We start from the raw sequence: 16982 nt of genomic DNA, 5'->3' as shown, positions 1-16982 counted from the left end.
CAAAGGGACTCTTGTTCACTGGCAAATGAAAATTACTTGGCAAATGTGATTAGTTATGGAGATCTATAAAACTGCACTAAAACACCATTCTGTACTATAAATATATTTAACATTTACAGGAGCATTTGTTCTTGTTAAAGTAAGCTTGTGGCTATATGAGGGAGAATAAAATATTTTGCAAAGGATAAACTGATGGAGTGTTGCTACCCGTCTCTTACAGGTGGACTTATTAGGACTTTTACATTCTTTATTCTGCAAGCTTTTTTTTTTTTTTTTCTTCTGGTAGCAAGGAGAAGATTTCAGGCAAATCAATTAATTAGTACCCTTTAGGAAAAAGGTCTGTGAGCTTGAGCTCCTGACCTGTCTTTGTGGTGGTTGTGTGTGTGTGTAGCCAGTGGCTATGGGGAGTACTGACTTATTGACAGCTAGCAGCTACCTAAGGACTGGCAATGACAAAGGAAAATTACAGACTTCAAGTCTCAGCTCCGAGAAAAGATGCTCTTTACAGGCCTATAAGCAGGATTCTCGCCACAGGAGTCAAATCCTGTTGGAGGATGGGATGCCCTTCAGGCGCTCGAGGGTCTTTGCCTGATATTGATACCATTTGGGAGAAGTTTTGCAGCTAAAAGTCCTCAAACTCAGCCCATCTGAGTCTCTGGATATCCTAGTAGTTCCAGGTAAATGTTCCAGCAAGGAATGGTGTTCCTTGGGCCAGAGACTGAAGATGGAGAAGAGGCATCAGAGGAGAACAGAGGGCAAGGGAAAGGCAGAGGTATGTGGATACCTGGCTTCCACTCTTGGAGATTTCAAGATCCTAGTAACCCAGATACTTGCCCCAAGCTGTCACCTTTCAGTGGTGGTTATTCCTAAATGTTCCTGGTTCAGGCAATACTTCATTCTCATTATTTAGAATAAGTGACTAGGTTTAGAAGGGCTAAAACCCTCATCCCATGGAGCGGGAAAGTCTGTTATGTGAAGCATCCCCTGCATTGGTAGGGTCGCGAGGGTAAGTGGTGGACACCCGTTTCTGTACAAACAGGAGTTGCTGGTAGGGAGCAGGGTTGCCTAGAGTGAAAGTAAGATTTTAATCACAGAGATATGGGTCAGAGGTTCTAGAAAGCTTGAGAACTGGGAAAGGACACAGATGAAATTTGGTTCAACAGATGACTTGTGAATGCTTATTAAGTGGCCCAGGAACTCTGTGTGAGACACAAGAAGAAGTGAAGAATAATGCTTAACATGAATAATGTGCATTACTACTAAAGAAAAAGTAATTAGGGAGCAAATATAAAAGAGTAAAATGTCTAGTTCTAAAGCATGTGATGTAGGAGGTAAGGCAGAATGTAGACAGAAGTAATCCGAGTGTCCAGGATGTAAGATTAGAGTTGAATAGTGGAGAGGAGGTGAAGAGCATGTACTTTGTACCTGAGACAAGTTTTGATCGTGTAGACATCAATATACACACAGATTCAACGTGAGAGGAATTTCCCCATCTCACTTAATAGCCAGTGGCTCAGGCCAAAAATCTTGGTGGCACCCTAGATATCTTTCTTCTTCTTATATTCCATGACCAATCCATCAGTGAATCTTACTGGCTGAATCTTCAACATGTGTCCCATTAGTACCAACCTAGTCCTATTCAACCTAACTTTTGGCCGGGACCATTTCAAACAACTTGTTAACTGGTTCCCATGTTTCTAATTTTTTTGTCTTCTTTAGTAGCAGAACCCCAGTTTTTATTTGGGGCAGCAGTGTACCCAGCTAAAATGCTATATTTCCTCATCTCCTTTGTAGGTAGGCGTAGCCTGTGGCTAAGAGCTGGCCAGTGATACGTGAGGGGAAGAGTGGTGCAGGGCATCTAGGACATTTCTTAAAGTAGAGCTGGCTTGGTAGGAGGCATGCCCGAGTTGTCCCTCTTTCTTTCATCTCCCTGCTTCCTGGAATGTAAATGTGATAGCTACATTTTCAACTGCCATCTTGGACCATGAGTTGGCTTGCTAAGAATGGGAAAACAGGGAATTCCCTGGAGGTCCAGTGGTTAAGAATCTATGATTCCACTGCAAGGGCACAGGAACTAAGAGTCCACATGCCCCTTGGTGTGGCCAAAAAAAAGAGTGAGGAAACAGAAGAATGGAAGAAACCCGGGACTCTGATGTCATACTAGCATGGCACCTGGGGCTGCCCACCTCTGAAGTACTTTCTGTGATAGAAAAATATGCCTTCATGTGTTTAAGTCATTGGTATTTGACTTCTGTGCTATATGCTAAAGTAACCCCCAATAATTTATTGTCCACACCCTTTAAAATATGTCAGATCTTATTACTTCTTTCCTCAACCACCCCTACCCCAATGGCTTCTCATCTCACTAGGAATAATGTTCACACCATTATTAAACTTCTGATCCCTTCATTGACCTTGCCTTCCTTGTTCACTCTGCTCCAGCTCTTCTGTGAACATACCAGTGACACACCTGCCTCACGGCCTTTGCACATAATGCCCTTTGCCTGGAATATTCTTCCTCCAGATATTCATGTGGCTAGCTCACTTATTTCATTCTCTTTCAGAAAATGTCAACTTATTAGAGAGGACTTGCCATCTTTTAAAAAATTATAACAATCCTATTACTCCATCCATTTATTTTGTTTTACTTTTCTTCATATCACTTATCACTACATGAGCTACAATAATTTACTTGTTTATTTACAGTTCATTTCCTCTGCTAGGATAAGCTCAAAAAGGCAAAGAACTTCCATCAATTATTTACTGCTGTCTCTTCAGTGTCTAGGACCGTGCCTGACTCATGATGTGGGCTCAAAGTACATGTGTTGATCTTTGAATGGGTGGACAAGTAAAATGGTGCAGAATTCAGATCCCGGAAGAAATTTAAGAAGTATAATTTTTAAGTTCTTCCTCTCTTAGATATCACTTTTCTCAACTAATTTGCTTTTACTATCCTTAGTTTTGCTCACTGATATCTATGTATGTATGTATGTACACACATAAATACATAAATTTACATATATTCACATACATACACATGTATACAAATCTACACATCTACATAAAAAGTATATCTTTATGAGTTAGAAATATAAAATCCGTTGCTAAGTTATTTTTTTTGTTTGTTTCTAAAAGACATATGAAGAAGGCTTTCACTGGGGAAGAACCCCAGCTCTCAACTATCTGGTTGATGTGGTGTAGCTCTCAACCCCTAATGTCTTCTCTTGGTCTATAATAGGTGTGAAAATACTTGAAGGACAATAAAAATCTATTCAAATATAAGATTGAATTGTTATCATCATCATCAATAACAACAGCAATTCACTCTCTGAGTATCTGTTACTGTCTATCTTTTTCATACCCATTCATGGTATCAGAAGAATAGCTGTGTGAAATTTTCTTTATTTTTTGATACCATCTATGGGATGAAACAAGGCATGAAAAATTTCAAGCCAAAAAATAATTTATTCAAAAGATTTTAACGAACAAGATATAAAGTATTATAGTGGAAGTACTTTCTCAGCCATTTCCACAGTATTATGAAGAAAACATTCCACATAAAGTATGTACACACTTTGAAAGGATTAGTGCTAAATAGAAGTGAAACTAGATCACCTAGGAACTATATTTGGAACTACTTTATGAAGATATTGCATCCTCCATATTTTTTCCATTCATGGAAACCAGAATCCCAATACATACAGGGACCAGGCTCCTCCATCAGGAAAACCAACAGTTCTACATATGGCCCTTGAGAGTTCTGAACTCTCTGTGCCTTTCTTATGTTTCCATATATAAAATAGAACACACCTTTTTTTTTCTTACAAGTAAAACTTATAGTAGAAAGGAGGATTATAAATTTCTTTGATGTAATTGGGAAATGGCACCCAAAGACTAAGTTTTCACCATTATTTATGCTGCTGTATGTACTGATTCCTGAACTTTTTGGGGGAAATGGCACATTATTTTGTGACCCTGATAAAAGCTTCAGCTATATCTCTTATGATTTCATCTTAATTAGCAAAAGACCTAGAACTTTTGTCTACTTACCATTTCTATTTCTTCCCTCCATTCCTTCTTCTCTCCTTTTTTTTTTTTTTAATTATTTTTTAGGAGGTACTGTTAAACACAAAAGAGAATTAACCCCATCAATTAATACTAATGAGCTGGGATGGAAATAGGCATATTGCCTTGATTTAGTTAATTATATTTTTCATTCTTTTATGTTAAGATGCCCAACGGCCATAGGCATCGCTGAATTTATTATTTTATTCCAGGTAATTATGATGAGCCATAATAACAGAGACGGAACGTTACCCTCTTGTGTGCACTATTATGGATTCTGGGCAAGGATCTTGGGCTTGTGGTCTGTAGCTGGGGAAGCATCCATATTTTCTGAATGAAGCAGTGACTCTCTGTCCTGGTGGTCAAGCAGCTTGATGTGAAGTGGTCTAGAGCTGATGACTAATAAAGGGTCAATTAGGGGAGGATGAACTCTAGAAACCCCTCTTCCCTTGGTGTTGGGCTTTCAAGAGGAAGACATTTTGTAGTTTCTTATTACTCACAGTGCCTTCATTTTACAAGGCTTGAGCAGAAACTTGTGCTGTTTAATAGTGCACTGGCTTCCTTTCATGTGATTTTCTATTTCTTGGTCTACTGGTGTATACCAAAGCAGTTAAATGCTTGGCAGGCTTTTGAGCCAGAAAGAACTGAGTCTGAATCTGGGCTCTGCTTCTTACCGGCTTTGTGACCTTGGGCAAGTCGCACAGCTTTTGTAAGCCTCAAGTTTCTCCTCTTTAGAGTAAGGCCTGTTTTAGTAATAGCAGCAGGGACAGCGATTGCTAACATTCACTGTTTGCTATTGTGTAGCCATACTACAATGTATCACCCAACTCCTATGGATGTTTTGGGTACTAAATGAAAGAATGTTTCTAAAGCCCTTAGTACAGGGTCTGGCCCAGCACAAGCATTCAGTTCATGTTAGTTGTTGTTTCTTTTGGATTGAAGGGAATAACAGAAGAGATGGCTGAATGTCAGGCCTAAGTTGCAATTTTATTTACAGCTAGTGGCTGCTTCTATATACAAAGCAAACTGGATTACTCAAAGAATTAGCTGGGCAATAAAGACCTCAGATGGCTTCTGCCTCTGTTATCTTCAGAATGCATATTGAAGTGTTTTTCTACTGCAAGAGAGGGAAGGATACAGAGGTGGAAGTAGCAGAGTTATCCACGAGGTTGCCTCCATTCTCCTTGGTATTTTGACTTTGTGGAAGTGTGTTCTTCTGCTGCAGTTGGGAATGTGGTCTCGTTTTCTCCAAACTGTTTCTTTTAGTTCACAGTTTTGAGGACACTCAGATCTTTTTAGTCTATTATACTGGTGATTTCTATAGTCTAGCAATGCATATTCTTGGTTTATTGAGATGAGCCATCTTTTCTTGACCAACTACTGGGTTCATTGTAGAGTTTCTTTTTTAAAAATTAAAACAAAATTTTTATTGTGGTATAAATGACATATTATATAAATTTCAGGTGTACAACGTACTGATTTGGTATTTGTATATATTGCAAAATGATCACCACAATAGTCACCATAGATAGGTACAAAATTTTTTTTCTTTGTGTTGGGAACGTGCAAGTTCCACTCTCTTAGCTACTTTCAAATATGCAATACAGTATTATTCACTGTAGTCACCATGCTGTACATCACCTCTCCAGGACATGTTCATTTTATAACTAGAAGTGTGTGCCTTTTGACCCCCTTCACCCATTTCGCCTACGCCTCACCCACCCACGTCAGGCAACCACCAATCTGGTCTCAATATCTATGAGCTCAGATTTGTCTGTTGTTTGTATGTTTCTTTGTTTTCTTTTCTTCTTTTCTTTACCTTCCACATATAAGTGAGATCAAATGGTATTTATCTTTTTCTGACTTATTTCACGTAGCCTTATGCCCTCAAGTTTCATCCCTGTTGTTGCAATGGAAAGATTTCACTCTATTTTATCACTAAACAATATTCCTCTGTGTGTGTGTGTGTGTACACACACACACACACACACACACGTATATATACACCACATTTTAATTATCCATTCATTAGGTTGTTTCCATGCCTTGGCTATTGTAAGTAATACTACAATGAACACAGGGGTGCATATATCTTTTTGAAGTAGTGTTTTTGTTTTCTTCAGATAAATACCCAGAAGTGGAATTGCTGGATCATATGGTAGTTCTATTTTTAGTTTTTTGAGGAACTTCTATACTCTTTTCCACAGTGGCTGCACCAACTTAGATTCCCACCAACAGTGTAGGAGAGTTCCCTTTTTTCCCACATCCTCGCCAGCTCTTGTTATTTGTTGTCTTTTTGATAATAACCTCTCTAACAGGTGTGATGTGATATCTCATTGTGGTTTTGATTCACATTTCCCTGATTATTAGCGATGCTGAATATTTTTTCATGTGCCTGTTTGCCATCTGTGTGTCTCCTACAGTTTCTTCACCTTAGTCAAGGGTTTGAGGATTTTGGAGTGAGGTATTAAGTGCTGTATCCAGCACAGCCTTTTTATTCCAGGGTTTGTACACATGGTTCCTTCTAATTAGAACCAAACCAACCTCAGTGTCAGTAGGTGCATGCTTCAGATAATGCTTTACAATGCAGTGATCTGGGAATGCTGTGAAACAGGGCTTCCTGGGACATCCTGTGTGGTCTCTCTGTGCATCAGGACCCTGGCAGTTACAGGGCAGGTTACCCCGTGTCTGCAGTTTTAAGACTTCACTGACAACAGCTTGGATTTAAAGGAAATCCATCTGAAGGCATTGGATACAAATGAAATACCCTGCATTAATATTTTTTTTCTTCCTCTCCCCACTATAGAATGTCTTGGTCAACATGGGAGGGTTTTGTGAACTGATAAAATTTGTTTCAAATGGGTAAGTTTAAAATAACTTATGTGCAAGTTGGCTGCAAAAGGAGATTGAGTGAATTGACTCTTTTTCCAGCTGAAAGCTACCCTTCAAGGCAGGAAATGGGATGGTTATGTACAGACAAGGTGACAAGGTTGTCTGACTGGGGCTGGGTCAGCAAACAGGGGGCCTGAGTTCAAATATGAGGCACCCATGGACTTTCCTGTGGCTTTGGATAAGGATCTGGGCCTCAAATCAGTGCACAAAATGGAAATGGTGGTGACTTCCTCCCTTTACAGGAGGAGAGTGGCTTGTATAAATGTCTACCGGCTGTTAATGTTGTTCATCTGTAGCCCTGAGAGGGAAGTGTGGTAAAGGAATTGGTAAACTTCCTTCCCATAGTTTCAAGCATGGTGCTGAGAAGGGCCTGGGCTGTGCAGTGATCTTAAGTGGAAGCCAGATGGAGAAGTCAGCACCAGAAAATATTTACCTGAGTTTTGTGAAATCCACCCTTAACTCCCTTAATTTTGTGTATCTCTATGTGTCAGTCTTTTCTTGGCGATGAATTGGTGTTACTTATTTTATGAGAGGGGACCTTGCTTATATCCAAAGCTAAGCAGATCATTGATAGAATTTTTCATAGGCTAAGAACTTTAATATCATTCATATACAAATCATATAACTTTTATATGAATTGCTTTTATGTTAATTCTTTACAAATTTAATATTAGGGTGTGTTTTTTCTGCCCTTTACCTTTTGGCAATGTGCAATCTAGGCAGGTAAGCTGAAGAAAGCAGGAGCCAGGTCTGTTTTTGCTCACCTTTGTATTGCCAGGATCATTATATTTCCAGGCACATAGTAGGTACTCAAATAATTGTTGAATGACTGAATTTCTGACCGGAAGAGGCAGATTAATGTTGGTTGTGAATTTCTCTGTAATCAGAGTCCTTCCTGGTATCCTCAAATGTTAGTGGATTAGTCCAGACAGTGACCAATTTCATTTACTATTTGTGTATCAGGAGATCAGAGACAAAGGCTTTTTAATGTGGGGGACACTTGGCTCTGAAACCCCTTATTTTTCCCAGTCAGACAATGACTTACAATATTTACCTCCAGAGAACAGTCCCAGACATACTTGATTAGCCTTAAATGAAAGATAAGCCACTGCTATGAGAAAGGACTTGCTTTCAGTAGATGGGCAGACAGACAGATAGATAGATATTAAACAATTTACAGTTTATGTCTTGACAACTTGGATATTGTAACATGAAAAATGCTATTGAAAGGGACCAGTCCTTTCCTACCACAGAAGCTACAATATTTTCAGTAACAAAAGATAAATATTTCAAACATCCTTCCTTAAAACCCTTCTGGGACTTTCTGTTAGCCTTTAACATCAAGTCTAAACACCATGATATGGCTTACAATGTCCTTCAGGACTTGGTCTCTCCTTACCTCTCTACCTCATCTGTTGATGAATGATTCTCACATCCTGTTTATCCAGACTGGGAGTGAAGTTAGAAATCTAGGATGCTTATGTATCTGGGATTCTTGTGCAGACTGAAATATACTGAAGACAGCTTTTCATTATTATCATTTCCCATGTACTGTACTATTCCTGGGGGTCAAGTAAAGGTAGGATGTACTCTCATTTTTTAAATACGTACTATGAACGACTATTATTGTTCATTTCTAAAATTATTATGTTGTAGCTGAATCGTGGTTACAATACTCAGAATAATTATATTTGGAACCTTTTAAATAACAGATTGCTCAGAGAAACGTATCAGGTTGCAGGGCTGGTAAAAAAATGTGATTGGGTCAATGCTAATTGACCTTTGATACAGAGAAAGAAGGAGATTATTTGAATCAGTGAGTAACTTGGTAGTTATGGAGATTTTTACCTGCCTGGAGAAGACAGTTTCTTCCCCCCTGTTTCCTCCTTTCTTTCTGAGGTCTTAAGTGACTTTCTAAGAATCCATGGAACAGCTGAGGGGCTTCAGAACTTAAATGTCAGAAACTTTGTTGGTAAAAGGAAGTTTTGATTTTCTGGAGGTAGAAAGGAAATCAAGCTTTAGTTAAGTAGTAATTGACAACAGTAGCTATAATAAAAGGCATTTATTTACATCTCAGTGTTTTGCATTCCTTTAAATGTTTCTCTTCCACAAATATGTTTATACTTTGTAATTAGCATAGAGTTAATTCCTTGATAAGGTTAACTTCATAAGTTTTATGTTTTATAGAAAAATAAAAGGCTGAGTCATCACCATTATCTTATTTCTTGGTTATCTGTAAAGTTGGCCAGTTCACTAAAACCAGGGTATTTCTATTCACCTGGCACAATTAAACTTCACTGTGACCTTCTGAAAGTGTATTTTTAACATTTTTATTATGGCACCTAGCAGAAGGGCTTGGAAATAACAGCAAATGTTAGTTGAATGACAAAGTGAATTAATCTGCAATTCCAGCTTCGTATTTTTCAACCTGTTTTAGACTATGGACTATGGACATCTAGAACAAGCTTAATTTACCTAGAGCAGTGGTTCTCAAAGTGTGCTCCCTAATCAGTAGCAAGAACATCGCCTGGGAGCTTGCTAGAAATGCACATTTTTGGGCCCCATAGCAAATGTACTCTGAGGGGGCAAGGTCTACCAATCTGTGTTTTAAGACCTCTGGGTGATTCTGATGGACTCAATTTTGAGAACTACTAGCCTAAAACAATAGAGGGAACCATATAGGATTGTCAGGACTGGAAGCCAATAAACCTGGCCCAGCTACTCTCTTTTTTTTTTAACATCTTTATTGGAGTATAATGGCTTTACAATGGTGTGTTAATTTCTGCTTTATAACAAAGTGAATCAGTTATACATATACATCTGTTCCCATATCTCTTCCCTCTTGGGTCTCCCTCCCTCCCATCCTCCCTATCCCACCCCTCTAGGTGGTCACAAAGCACCGAGCTGATCTCCCTGTGCTATGCGGCTACTTCCCACTAGCTATTGATTTTACATTTGGTAGTGTATATATGTCCATGCCACTCTCTCACTTTGTCACAGCTTACCCTCCCCCCTCCCCATGTCCATGCTCTAGTAGATCTGTGTCTTTATTCCTGTCTTACCCCTAGGTTCTTCATGACCTTTTTTTTTTCCTTAGATTCCATATATATGTGTTATCATACGGTATTTGTTTTTCTCTTTCTGACTTACTTCCCTCTGTATGACAGACTCTAGGTCCATCCACCTCATTAAAAATAACTCAATTTCGTTTCTTTTTATGGCTGAGTAATATTCCATTGTATATATGTGCCACATCTTCTTTATCCATTCATCTGTTGATGGACACTTAGGTTGCTTCCATGTCCTGGCTATTGTAAATAGAGCTGCAATGAACATTTTGGTTCATGACTCTTTTTGAGTTATGGTTTTCTCAGGGTATATGCCCAGTAGTGGGATTGCTGGGTTGTATGGTAGTTCTATTTGAGTTGTTTAAGAAACCTCCATACGGTTCTCCATAGTGGCTGTATCAATTTACATTCCCACCAACAGTGCAAGAGTGTTCCCTTTTCTCCACACCCTCTCCAGCATTTATTGTTTCTAGATTTTTTGATGATGGCCATTCTGACTGGTGTGAAATGATACCTCATTGTAGTTTTGATTTGCATTTCTCCAATGATTAATGATGTTGAGCATTCTTTCATGTGTTTGTTGGCAGTCTGTATATCTTCTTTGGAGAAATGTCTATTTAGGTGTTCTGCCCATTTTTGGATTGGGTTGTGTGTTTTTTTGATATTGAGCTGTATGAGCTGCTTGTATATTTTGGAGATCAATCCTTTGTCACTTGCTTCATTTGCAAATATTTTCTCCCATTCTGAGGGTTGTCTTTTGGTCTTGTTTATGGTTTCCTTTGCTGTGCAAAAGCTTTGAAGTTTCATTAGGTCCCATTTGTTTATTTTTGTTTTTATTTCCATTTCTCTAGGAGGTGGGTCAAAAAGGATCTTGCTGTGATTTATGTCATAGAGTGTTCTGCTTATGTTTTCCTCTAAGAGTTTGATAGTGTCTGGCCTTACATTTAGGTCTTTTATCCATTTTGAGCTTATTTTTGTGTATGGTGTTAGGGAGTGATCTAATCTCATACTTTTACATGTCCCTGTCCAGTTTTCCCAGCACCACTTATTGAAGAGGCTGTCCTTTCTCCACTGTACATTCCTGCCTCCTTTATCAAAGATAAGGCGACCATATGTGCGTGGGTTTATCTCTGGGCTTTCTATCCTATTCCATTGATCTATCTTTCTGTTTTTGTGCCAGTACCATACTATCTTGATTACTGTAGCTTTGTAGTATAGTCTGAAGTCAGGGAGCCTGATTCCTCCAGCTTCGTTTTTTGTTCTCAAGATTGCTTTGGCTATTCGGGGTCTTTTGTGTTTCCATACAAATTGTGAAATTTTTTGCTCTAGTTCTGTGAAAAATGCCATTGATAGTTTGATAGGGATTGCATTGAATCTGTAGATTGCTTTGGGTAGTACAGTCATTTTCACAATGTTGATTCTTCCAATCCAAGAACATGGTATATCTCTCCATCTATTTGTATCATCTTTAATTTCTTTCATCAGTGTCTTATAATTTTCTGCATACAGGTCTTTTGTCTCCTTAGGTAGGTTTATTCCTAGATATTTTATTCTTTTTGTTGCAATGGTAAATGGGAGTGTTTTCTTGATTTCACTTTCAGATTTTTTCATCATTAGTATATAGGAATGCCAGAGATTTCTGTGCATTAATGTTGTATCCTGCTACTTTACCAAATTCATTGATTAGCTCTAGTAGTTTTCTGGTAGCATCTTTAGGATTCTCTATGTATAGTATGATGTCATCTGCAAACAGTGACAGCTTTACTTCTTCTTTTCTGATTTGGATTCCTTTTATTACCTTTTCTTCTCTGATTGCTGTGGCTAAAACTTCCAAAACTATGTTGAATAAGAGTGGCGAGGGTGGGCAACCTTGTCTTGTTCCTGATCTTAGTGGAAATGCTTTCAGTTTTTCACCATTGCGGATGATGTTGGCTGTGGGTTTGTCATATATGGCCTTTATTATGTTGAGGAAAGTTCCCCCTGTGACTACTTTCTGCAGGTTTTTTTCATAAATTGGTGTTGAATTTTGTCGAAAGCTTTCTCTGCATCTATTGAGATGATCATATGTTTTTTCTCCTTCAATTTGTTAATATGGTGTATCACGTTGATTGATTTGTGTATATTGAAGAATCCTTGCATTCCTGGAATAAACCCCACTTGATCATGGTGTATGATCCTTCTAATGTGCTGTTGGATTCTGTTTGCTAGTATTTTGTTGAGGATTTTTGCATCTATGTTCATCAGTGATATTGGCCTCTAGTTTTCTTTTTTTGTGATATCTTTGTGTGGTTTTGGTATCAGGATGATGGTGGCCTCGTAGAATGAGTTTGGGAGTGTTCCTCCCTCTGCTATATTTTGGAAGATTTTGAGAAAGATAGGTGTTAGCTCTTATCTAAATGTTTGCTAGAATTCGCCTGTGAAGCCATCTGGTCCTGGGCTTTTGTTTGTTGGAAGATTTTTAATCACAGTTTCAATTTCAGTGCTTGTGATTGGTCTGTTTATATTTTCTATTTCTTTCTGATTCAGTCTTGGCAGGTTGTGCATTTCTAAGAATTTGTCCATTTCTTCCAGGTTGTCCATTTTATTGGCATAGAGTTGCTTGTAGTAATCTCTCAAGATCCTTTGTATTTCTGCAGTGTCAGTTGTTACTTCTCCTTTTTCATTTCTGATTCTACTGATTTGAGTCTTCTCTCTTTTTTTCTTGATGAGTCTGGCTAATGGTTTATCAATTTTGTTTATCTTCTCAAAGAACCAGCTTTTAGTTTTATTGATCTTTGCTATCGTTTCCCTCATTTCTTTTTCATTTATTTCTGATCTGATCTTTATTTCTTTCCTTCTGCTTACTTTGGGATTTTTTTGTTCTTCTTTCTCTAATTGCTTTAGGTGCAAGGTTAGGTTGTTTATTTGAGATGTTTCCTGTTTCTTAAGGTGGGATTGTATTGCTATAAACTTCCCTCTTAGAAGTGCTTTTGCTGCATCCCATAGGTTTTGGGTCGTCGTGTCTCCATTGTCATTTGTTTCTAGGTATTTTTTGATTTTCTCTGTGATTTCTTCAGTGATCACTTCGTTATTAAGTAGTGTATTGTTTAGCCTCCATGGGTTTGTATTTTTTACAGATCTTTTCCTGTAATTGATATCTAGTCTCATAGCGTTGTGGTCGGAAAAGATACTTGATAAGATTTCAATTTTCTTAAATTTATGAAGGCTAGATTTGTGACCCAAGATATGATCTATCCTGGAGAATGTTCCATGAGCACTTGAGAAAAATGTGCATTCTGTTGTTTTTGGCTGGAATGTCCTATAAATATCAATTAAGTCTATCTTGTTTAATGTATCATTTAAAGCTTGTGTTTCCTTATTTATTTTCATTTTGGATGATCTGTCCATTGGTGAAAGTGGGGTGTTAAAGGCCCCTACCAGGATTGTGTTCCTGTCAATTTCCCCTTTTATGGCTGTTAGTCTTTGCCTTATGTATTGGTACTCCTATGTTGGGTGCATAGATATTTACAATTGTTATATCTTCTTCTTGGATTGATCCCTTGATCATTGTGTAGTGTCTTTCTTTGTCTCTTGTAATAGTCTTTATTTTAAAGTCTATTTTGTCTGATATGAGAATTGCTACTCCAGCTTTCTTCTGATTTCCATTTGCATGGAATATCTTAATCCATCCCCTCACTTTCAGTCTGTATGTGTCCCTAGGTCTGAAGTGGGTCTCTTGTAGACAGCATATATACGGGTCTTGTTTTTGTATCCATTCAGCCAGTCTGTGTCTTTTGGTGGGAGCATTTAATCCATTTACAGTTAAGGTAATTATCGATATGTATGTTCCTATTCCCATTTTCTTAATTGTTTTGGGTTTGTTATTGTAGGTCTTTTCCTTCTGTTGTGTTTCCTGCTTAGAGAAGTTTTTTTAGCATTTGTTGTAAAGCTGGTTCGGTGGTGCTGAACTCTCTCAGCTTTTGCTTGTCTGTAAATGTTTTAATTTCTCCATCAAATTTGTATGAGATCCTTGCTGGGTAGAGTAATCTTGGTTGTAGGTTTTTCTCCTTCATCACTTTAAATATGTCCTGCCACTCCATTCTGGCTTGCGAAGTTTCTGCTGAAAGATCAGCTGTTAACCTTATGGGGATTCCCTTGTGTGTTATTTGTTGTTTTTCCCTTGCTGCTTTTAATATGTTTTCTTTGCATTTAATTTTTGATAGTTTGATTAATATGTGTCTTTGGCCAAGCTACTCTTTTCCCAAAGAACAGTGGAAAAAAATCTGTCTGGCCACATTGACTGGGCATGTCCTGAGCATGGTATTTTTAGTTAGATGAACTTGTCTCTCCTACAAGGGAAATTCGAGCTGATGAAAATGATTCCTCCCTCTTGTTCGTGGCTCTGAGTCAATGATTTTATTTCCGATATGTTTTCTCCTCCACATTGCCCACTTGACTAGCAGTGCCAGGCTAATTAAGGAATTAGTATGTGGCATCCATTCGGGGCAGCGTGTGATTGTTTTCTTGAATCCTGAGAACATTTTTGCAAACACTTTCTGGTTCATATTTTCTTTTTTTAATCAGGCAGAGACTTTACAATTAAAATACCGTTAAAATGATTCTGGCAAGTATTGCAATAAGCATGTTTTTTAATTAAAGGAAGAACAGGGGGATGCATAAGCAGCATCGGCTAAAGGGGAGAATTTCATGTGATATCTGTTTTAACTGAAATGAAAATAGAGTTGAGAAAAGTGGCAATAGCCTATGTGTGTGTGGCTCACTCCTAGGTTGCTAGGCTGAGGTGTTCTGTGCTTGATTAATTAGTAACCAGCCAGAAAGGACATTGCCTTTGCCCCCAATACTTAAAGCCTGATTTATGCCTCACCTCCCCCATGAATATGTGAGGGCCCAGGCATTTATTTCCTGAGCTGCTAGTGGATAAGATTATGGAGTGTGCACTGAGCTCTTGGGGGATCTCATTTGCCAGCCAAATTGATTTTCCGCCTCTCTGGCCGGGGACAAGCCCACCTCGAAGGCTTCCAGGCTCTGCTCCAGTGGATCAGGCAAAAGCCTAATCCGGATCTGACCAACAAAGGAAGCTCTGTGCATCCCCATCAGAACGCAGGCTTCAGGCTGTGGCTGCCTTCCCTGAATGCTAGCCTTCTCCTCTTCCTCACCTTCTCCTGACACCCACCTCCACAGCAACACGGTGCTGTAGGGTACAGTAGGGTGCAGCACGGTGCCCCAACTCTGCCCAGTCACTGAGTCTGCCCTCCTTATCCAGGCAGAGCAGGACCCGTGCATCCTGAATGGATGATCATCTCTAATTCTCCAGGGAAAGGGAATTCCACAGGCTCCCCCTGGGGAATTACTGGAAAGGTAACAACATACAGGATGCTAAACTTTTTAAGGAATTATTCAGAGTTGACACAAAAAGTTGAATGGAGGCTCAGCCACATAGATAAGTAAATTGGATAACTTACATCTGAAAATTTAGGTAGTTCAAGCTTTGAATAAAGGAAGGATCTAGTTTGGTGATGCAGATTGATCTAATGAATTGGGGGTCATCAGATCTCTCCCTGCATCTTGCCTTCGTTCATCTCTGGCTTTCCGTCTGCTTAAAATGGGACTCACTCCCCCCGGAGTTCAGTTCATCACCTGGCATGTACGTCCTAACCAAGTACACTCTTGCTCTGCACCCTTTTCCCCCAGATCCTCCTCAAAATGACACTAAGGATTTGCCATCATCATCTACCACTTTCCCCAGTTCTTAAAGCTCTTCCAGGAACCCACCCCAATCTTCTGATTCTTCTCCTAATTCACCTGTTTCTTTGACTCACATGCAAAAATCTTTCTACTTCCTCTCCTGAGTCTAGTCTTTAAATACTATTTGACAGTCTTGTCTCTCTTCTGTTCTCACTCTACGTGTCCGCCTAAGGAGACCTCATTCACTTCTGTAACTTCAACTTCTATTTATTCCACACGTATTTAGTGACCACTTTCCCAGCTCCCTGTATGCCTGGCACTGTTCTAGGCACAGGGGCTGCAGCTCTGAATGAAATAGACCACAATTCTTGCTCTCATGGAGTTTATTTCTGTAAGGAAAACAATCAAGTCAGCAAGTTGTATTTTTTGTTAGATTTTCTGAGCAACATGGAGAAAAATGCAGCAGGGAAGGTGGACAGGGAGCTGGGTTGTGGTTTGGTGGTGGTTGGGGGGATTTGCACACAGTGAGGGCAAAGACTGTGAGTCAGGGGACCCAGAGGGTTGCGGTGGCAGAGGATTGTGAGCCGGGGAGAGTAGAGGGAGAGGGCCAGCCCTGCAGGGTTTGGTGGGCTTTGACTCTGTGTATGGTGGGAACCGTTGGAGAATTTCCAGCAGAGAGGGGATGTGATAAAGTTTACATTAAAAAAGTCACAGTGACTGTTGTTTTAAGAGTAGACCCTGGGGTGGGGGCAGGGGCAGAAGAAACGAGCTGAGTTAAGAGGCTTTTGGAGTTACCTGGGGATGAGATGAGGGTGACTTAGACCCCAGTGACAGGAGCGGAGGTGGTGAGAAGGGGTTGGATCACAGGGATATTTTGAAGGAAGAATGCACAAAATTCCCTGGAGCTTTGGTTGTGGTGTGAGAGAGAGTGAACGCTGACTCTTTCAAACAAAGCAAAGGACTTTCAAGCTTTCAAACTGAGGAAAGGGGGGATGGAGTTGCCATTTATGGAAAAGGGAAGGACTGTGGGGCAAGACGAGGAGCTCACCTTTTGGACGTGCTAAGTTGAGAAACCTTTGAGATATCCAGGCGGAGGTGTCAAGTAGCAGTTGGGGCGATGAGCCTTGAGCTGAGGGCGGAGGTGGGCCTTAGGGATGTAAATCTGGGAGTTATCAGCAATGAGCATATGATGGGGTTTAAAACCTTAAGACAAGGTGAGAAAAAAAGTCATGAAGGGACTGAGTCTTGTGACATTCCAAGTGTCAGTGGTTG

The 16982-nt window shown here is 39.4% G+C and overlaps 1 protein-coding gene across 2 annotated transcripts in view; it reads left to right on the top strand.

Moving 5' to 3' along the window:
* Positions 1-16982, top strand: part of PKHD1 (PKHD1 ciliary IPT domain containing fibrocystin/polyductin) — a gene marked incomplete at both ends in the record, with an annotated part of 432913 nt that overhangs the window by 134049 nt on the left and 281882 nt on the right. The window lies entirely within an intron of this gene.

The sequence above is a fragment of the Hyperoodon ampullatus genome (assembly GCF_949752795.1).
Source record: "Hyperoodon ampullatus genome assembly, chromosome: 10".
Taxonomy (NCBI): Eukaryota; Metazoa; Chordata; class Mammalia; order Artiodactyla; family Ziphiidae; genus Hyperoodon; species Hyperoodon ampullatus.
The sequence above is the reverse complement of the archived record's forward strand: the minus strand, read 5'-3'. Positions and strand labels throughout refer to the sequence as shown.